The following is a 7,476-nucleotide window of genomic DNA, read 5'->3' on the forward strand; positions in this document are numbered from 1 at the left end:
TACAGTGTTTAATCATGAAAACTACCAACATGATGTGCCTGGCCCTCCTCTTGGGTGTGCTCACTATGCCCATCGTACAAGGAGCACAGGACTTAGAAAATTTTCTGCAGAAATTTACAACCACCTACAAAATAACATTACCCACTACTGAACAGACGACCACAATAACCCTTGACGTGTGTGCCTACACTATGTGTGGTGAGCATCCGGTGCAGCAATATCTGTCAGCTTCTGAGATATACCTATGTCCCTTTTCCAACTGCGGAAGTTGGGCACAAGTATGGTGGTACACAGGTTCATGGGTTCCCTATTCAGGTAGCGAAATTCCTGATCTTAAAAAGAGTATTTCCATTATGAAAATACGAGTGTCTAACCTTTGTCCGATGACCAAATGTAATCAAGTGGCTATCACTTTCAGAGGAGTAACTGCTGTCACCTACAGAACTTATTCCTTAGGAATTGATACCACTGGCAGAGATCCAATTGGAAAATTTCAGATTATTCCCCCTCCCCAACCAGACAAGAACCCCTTGATGCCAACAAAGATCCCTGAAGTAGAGATACCTTATCAGATTGTACCAATTAATAATTCCAAAGATTTAATGGCATTAGAAACAGGAATTGGGGATACTAATCTGTGGCTCGAATGGGCCCATTATACTACGAAGAGTTTGAATGTTTCTAATTGTTATTTCTGTGCCCATGCAAGAGCAGAACCAACAGTAGTTCCCTTTCCGCTAGATCTTTACAATGATCCAGATGGTTTTTGGTGTATGTTAGAGCTACTGCAGGTAACAACTGAAATTAATCAGTCTTGTCAACATCTTGACAAACACCACCCCTACTTACCCCCTCGGCTGAGGGTACCTCCTGCATTTAGGATTCCAGATCCTGGTACCAGATATCATACATGTCTGGAACGATATGGAGTGAAAAATTCACGGTTTTTGGGTAATTTGACCAATTGCAATAGTTCCCTAGCAAAAGGAGCTCTAAGGGGTCTGAACCTCACAGACTTCTCACAGGCTAGAGCAGATGTATGGTGGTATTGTGGAAGCCACACCATCCACCATACACTTCATAGAAGTTGGACAGGCAGATGTGCCCTAGTCAAATTGGTAATTCCAATTATTATAGCATCCTTGATTCCTCCTCATAGCAGCTCTTCCTCACGAGTGAAGAGACATGCACTGCCTGGATCCTTTGACGATCGGGTTTATATAGATGCAATTGGAGTTCCAAGAGGGGTCCCTGATGAGTTCAAAGCCAGGAACCAGATTGCTGCAGGGTTCGAATCCGCCTTCTTTTGGTGGGCTACTATTAACAAGAACTTAGACTGGATCAACTATATATATTACAACCAGCAGAGATTTGTAAATTACACTAGAGATGCGGTTCAAGGAATTGCAGCACAGTTAGACTCCACTAGCAGAATGACGTTAGAAAACCGATTAGTGCTTGACCAGATTTTAGCAGCAGATGGCGGAGTGTGCCACAAAATAGGTACACAGTGTTGCACCTTTATCCCCAATAACACTGCTCCAGATGGATCAATTACCAGAGCCTTGAAAGGTCTTACTTCACTGTCACAAGAGTTGGCAGAGAACTCTGGTGTTGATACATCTTGGACTGGTTGGATGGATAAAGCCTTTGGTAAATGGAAGACATTTATCATTTCTGCAGCCACCACCATAATCATAGTGGTTGCAATTTTTGTATTAGTAGGATGCTGCATAATCCCTTGTGCTAGAGGCTTAGTAGAACGCTTAATTGAAACCGCAATAACAAAAAAGACAACAGCAGGCCAATATGCCCTGTACGAAAATCTCCTTCCCAACACCACAGGAGATAATACATTGGACTACCTCCCTATGAGATGGACCAATCGCTATGCAAATGCTAGAGACACTGTAGAAATGTCTGCAACTGTATAATCAGGTAGTAGCACACAGGGATGCAATATAATAACGTAAAGCTTTATGAAACGATGCAATTAATAATCAATATGATTATGTAATCTATGCAAATGTATACTTAAGATATAATCAGTATATAACCAAAGAATGAATGATTGTTAGCAATATATACACATATAGGTAAGAATAAGATTGAACCTGCATATTAATAGGTTAAAGAAAAATATTATTGTTGTAGTTATGGTATGTTACTTAATCACATATATGGATAAGCCCCAAGAGGGATTGAAATAGCCAAAGTAGTGCCTACATGGTAACCTCAAGTCAAACGAATTCGACTATACTGGTTTTCAATTAGACTCTCCAAATTCGATAGCTCTATGGGATACCTTCTGGAATGGATGGTACCACGGTACGTTAACCCTGGTGTCACCCTATGGGATAGGGTGAAGAGGGGAATGTTAATATGTGTTCTAGCTTGAAACCTGTCCACTGGAATGGTGGTAGGCCAAGCTGCATAGCTTGAAACAGTTGAAAAGCACTGCCTAGGCCTGAGAAGCAGTTGATGGCCTTATAGCAGAGGGCCTGCAAGAGCAGGACTGCTTGGTGAGTCTTAATGAAACCTGGTACAACTTTCAAATTGAATGTGACACATACGATGTAGAAATTATGGACAAAAATGGAAAGCTTGGTTTGTAAGATAGAGAATGTCTTTAATGAGATGGCACCCAGATTACAAGATGATATGAAATTGATATATCCATATTTAGATATCTTCATAAAAAAAGAGAAAAAAAAGTTGTTGACAAAAAGGGAAATTGCACAATAACTTGCAATAGCTGAAACGGAAAGGAGAGATGGGCACCTGACCGGTGTAAAGTATGATTCAGAGGTTATGCAAGATTAAGAAAAAAAGTGTCTTGCCATAGACTTGTATTGAGACCAGCTCCTATAAAAGAGATGAGATTTAGACAGATTTTTGGAACATTCCCCAACGTCTCTCCGAGGGCAAAGCTCTGTCCAATTGAGCCTCAAATCTGTCCGATGAATGTACCTGACTAATACCTGATTTGGTAAGAATAAAAAGACTATTTCTTTAACTGAACTGTCTCTGTCTTCACTTCAATCCATTCTCTACCTATCATCTGTCTTACCATACAACACACACATCAGTAAGATTTCTAACTGTAACAGCATTATAGATATTTTATAGATTTAATGCGGGCACATAACTGGCCAAAGATTCACTTAGATCCAAAGAGACAGAAAGCTGTGGTCATGGGAATAAGATTTGAACTGCGCCTTCTGATGCCTCCCCAGTGGCGATACCCATGGGAAAGGGTGTCACTGGAATTCAGGGAGGCGGTCCACAAGATCATGGAAGAACAAACCCTCTGTACACCTCCGTGTGGAAGGATCCCACGGGGGTCTATAGAGGGGTAGAATAAACACATGTCCGATATTCAGCACTTAACCGGCCAAGACAGCCACATAAATAGAATCTCATAAAAGTCAGTCCCATCTTTACACAGTTCACCATATCCGGTTAATTCAATGCTGGAGTCCAAACATGGCCCGGCACTGAATTTCCAGGGACAGCGCCACAATCCTCAAAATGCCCATAATTTGTATTACTTCATGATGTTGAGGTGGAGATCAGATTACTGACAACTCCATCCATGTTGCCTACATGGCTAGCATAAAAATAGTTTTATTGCTCCAGTGAAAAGCACCACAATTTCCAAACTATCCAATTTTCTCTTTAACAAGTACAGTAGTAATATTGACAACAAACAGGTATCAAATTTAGGGCCTCTTTTATCAAGCTGTGATAGCAGTTCCTGGTGCACTAATGCCAACAAAGCCGATGCACTTTGAATGGGCCCCCATCGGTATTGCCACATGGAAACCTCTAGCGCAGGTACCAGCCGTAGTTCCACCCCCAGAGTGTGGCATTTCCGGTGTTAGTGGAAAAATATTTCCACATGGGGTTACCCGGTGATAATCGGGCAGCACCACATGCTGTCCAGTTACCATTGGGTTAGCGCAGGAGCCCTTATTGCCACCTCAATGGGTGGCGGTGTAAGTGCACCCCTACCTGGCCATGTGGTAAGTTCAATCTTACTACATGGCCATTTCTTCTTTCAGCCTTTTTACCCGCTGCAGTAAAAAGGGCCTCAGTGCACAGCAAAAATGGCCCCTGCCGCTTACGCAGGGTCCTTTTTACTGCAGCTTAGTAAAAGGGCCCCTTAATAAATGGAATGAAATACAGGCACATGGCCTGATAACTCTCACACCAATACACTTTGACTCTCAACCTTGTGCTCATAGTCTTGTGGATATTGATGGGTGCCCATGCTGTCAAAACCAAAGTAAGCTGTAAGCATCAGTGTCTCCTCTATCCCCAACACTACAAAAATATTTTCTCGGTCGTTGCCATATCCCCATTCTCTCTCTGAAGCTAAGGGAATAGGGGGATGTCTCACCTATTTTGCTAAAAAAAAAAAAATGCATATATACATTGAGCAAACCCCACCCCCACCGCACATACATTACACATCTTATGCTGCCCACGGAGGAAAGGAGAGAACATGTTTATGCCTTACATGCTAATGGACTGTAGGCGCTAGCATTTTGAAATGATTGGGAATGTTAAACACTATATTAAATAAACCCTCCTTGAGAACAAGAAAAGAGCTTGGTCAATATTGCGAAGTGCTCACCCACAGAGCTGGCTCCTAAGCTTAGCGTGACAATCTTTTCCACTACACCTGCCCTTCAAACCAGGAAGTAGCCTAAATAACTGCAACTTGCATTTATGGGAAAAGAGCAGAAAGCAAACGACGACGCCCGATTTTACATTGCTTTTATAGTTAACAACTAGATTTTGTCTTCTGACTAGTTTCTTGCTGTCAAGTTCCAATCCTCACCTTCTTCACCAACTCAAGCACTCCTGCAACTCGCCTGACGTCACCATCCCTTTAACCTGCCCCTGCACCCACAGCTTGGCATGCCGGGACCTGTAGTCCTCTAACCCCAAGCTGCTTTTAATCGTGAAACAAAGCAAACAGTTTTACTCTTGTTTTAACATCTAGAGTCGCTTTACTAATATTGTGAAGGCGTATTTAGAAGTAGCAGGTGTTTTTAACCTTCTCTGGAATGTAACTAACAGGATTGGAAAAATCAGGACCACTGTTCCCAGAAAGGGCTGCTTTGGAGAAGCCTAACCCTCTTTCTATTCTTAAAGCCATAGAAGGCATTCGTAGCAGCCAGCTGTTTTACTCATTGATAACTTAGGTAAGGGTGAAATAGGAGCAGAAAAGGATGAAGTCCTTCTAGGAGAAAGGATAGCTAATTGATAGGCCAAGCAAGCTAATTAGGATCGAGTTTAAACAGCTGGTGAGAATTTGAAAGTAGGCTAAGGCTGAAGTTAAAAGCATGCTGGTTTTTTTGCTTCTTAATAGTGGCTCTTTTGTAGTAAAAGTTTTCTGTTTGCTAAGGACTGGGTGTCCAAATCTGCCCTTTGCCAAATCGGGTTTTCAGGATTTCCCCAATGAATATCCATGAGACTATTTGCATACAATGGAGGCAGTGCATGCAAATAGATCTCATGTATTTTCATTGTAGAAAAAATATAATTAAAGGTCAGGTCCCTCAACCACACTTAAACAAAAATAATTTTTTTTTTGTTTCTTAAGTGTGATTGAGGGACCCGACCTTTAATTATATTTTTTATATATTGTTACATATTTTGTGGTCGGTTAAGTTCCCCCCCCCCCCCCTTCTATATATTTCTCTCAGGGTCGCCCAAATCGGTATAATCGAAAGCCGATTTTGGGCGCCCTCAACTACAGTCCGTTGCGGGGACGACCAAAGTTCACGGGGGCATGTCAGAGGTGTAGTGAAGGCGGAACTGGGGCGTGCTTAAGAGATGGGCGTCCTCTGCCAATAATGGAAAAAAGAAGGGCATCCCTGATGAGCATTTGGTCAACTTGGTCCATTTTTTTTCATAACCAAGCCTCAAAAAGGTGCCCAAACTGACCAGATAACCACTGGAGGGAATCGAGGATGACTTCCCCTTACTCCCCCAGTGGTCACCAACCCCCTCCCCCCTAAAAAAAATTATTTTTTTTTTGCCAGCCTCTATGCCAGCCTCAAATGTCATACCCAGCTCCATGACAGCAGTATGCAGGTCCCTGGAGCAGTTTTAGGGGGTACTGCAGTGCACTTCAGGCAGATGGACCCAGGCCCATCCCCCCCTACCTGTTACATTTGTGCTGGTAAATGTGAGCCCTTCAAAACCCACCAGAAAACTACTGTACCCATATGTAGGTGTCCCCCCTTCATCCCTTAGGGCTATGGTAGTGGTGTACAGTTGTGGGGAGTGGGGTTTGGGGGACTCAGCACCGAAGGTATGGGAGCTATGCACCTGGGAGCAATTTGTGAAGTCCACTGCAGTGCCCCCTAGGGTGCCTAGTTGGTGTCCTGGCATGGGAGGGGGACCAGTGCACTACAAATACTGGCTCCTCCCACGACCAAATGCCTTGGATTTGGTTGTTTTTGAGATGGGCATCCTTGGTTTCCATTATCGCCGAAAACTGGGGACAACCATCTCTAAGGTTAACCTAAATGTTGAGATTTGGGCGTCCCCGACCATATTATCGAAACGAAAGATGGATGCTCTTCTTGTTTCGATAATAGCGGTTTCCCCGTCCCTTCACAGGGCCGTCCCATTCGATTATGCCCCTCCACGATTCCTTCTCTGACTTTAATCATTGCATAATCCATGACTTCTCACTGAAACTATAGTCGTTATGTAAAATTATGAATAACCTTCATATGTCTCTTTTGATATATTTTCCTTTTTGTCAGATATATATTTACATGTGTTTTTTTATATATATAAATATTTTTTATACATATGTTTTGGATTGTTAACAGGAGACTTTTTTGGTTTACTCTTTCTGGGAATAAATATGCAATTACAAGTTCATAGGTATGAATCTGTTTTTGCTTTTTGATGTAACACTTTTATATGTGTATATTGTGATAATGATGAGGCTATTATGAAGATGAAGCTCCAACCTCAGGATCCCAGGTCACTCTTTCACTCAGGGTGAGCTGGTTCTCAGTATGCAGATTTTATGCAAATTAATCTACTACCCCTTTCTACTCAGGGTGACCTGGTTCTCAAAAAGCAAACAGTCAGGTCTCATCAACAGGATTTTTCTCACACAGATCTTTATTCCAGCCTCTGGGGCACACTTCTTTTAGCTTAAAACACTTTCACAAGCTTAAACAGTTCTTCCAGCTCAACCATTTCTTCCTACTCAGGGCAATCTTCCAGCTTAAACATTTCTTCTTGCACAGTTCAAACCCAACAGATTTCTTCCCCCTGAGCCCTCCCACACAGGCATCGGGGCTCAGTACTAACTCAGTCCTGGACACACAGTCCTTCCTTGTAGCACACAGTTCTCCAAAGACAAGCAGGCTGATATTCTCACAAGTGGGTGACGCCACGTCGGCCCCGGAGGATTTTAAAGCAAAATCTCAAAATCTC

General features: G+C 42.6%; 1 protein-coding gene across 1 annotated transcript in view; it reads right to left on the minus strand.

The window, feature by feature from the left end:
- FCSK (fucose kinase) overlaps nt 1-4,908 on the minus strand; it is a 394,768-nt gene extending 389,860 nt beyond the window's left edge. The window contains 1 exon segment of the mRNA XM_030203610.1: nt 4,847-4,908. The gene's annotated coding sequence lies outside the window, so the exon portion shown is untranslated.
- Between the last annotated feature and the right edge of the window lie 2,568 nt (nt 4,909-7,476).

The sequence above is a fragment of the Microcaecilia unicolor genome, chromosome 5 (assembly GCF_901765095.1).
Source record: "Microcaecilia unicolor chromosome 5, aMicUni1.1, whole genome shotgun sequence".
NCBI lineage: Eukaryota > Metazoa > Chordata > Amphibia > Gymnophiona > Siphonopidae > Microcaecilia > Microcaecilia unicolor.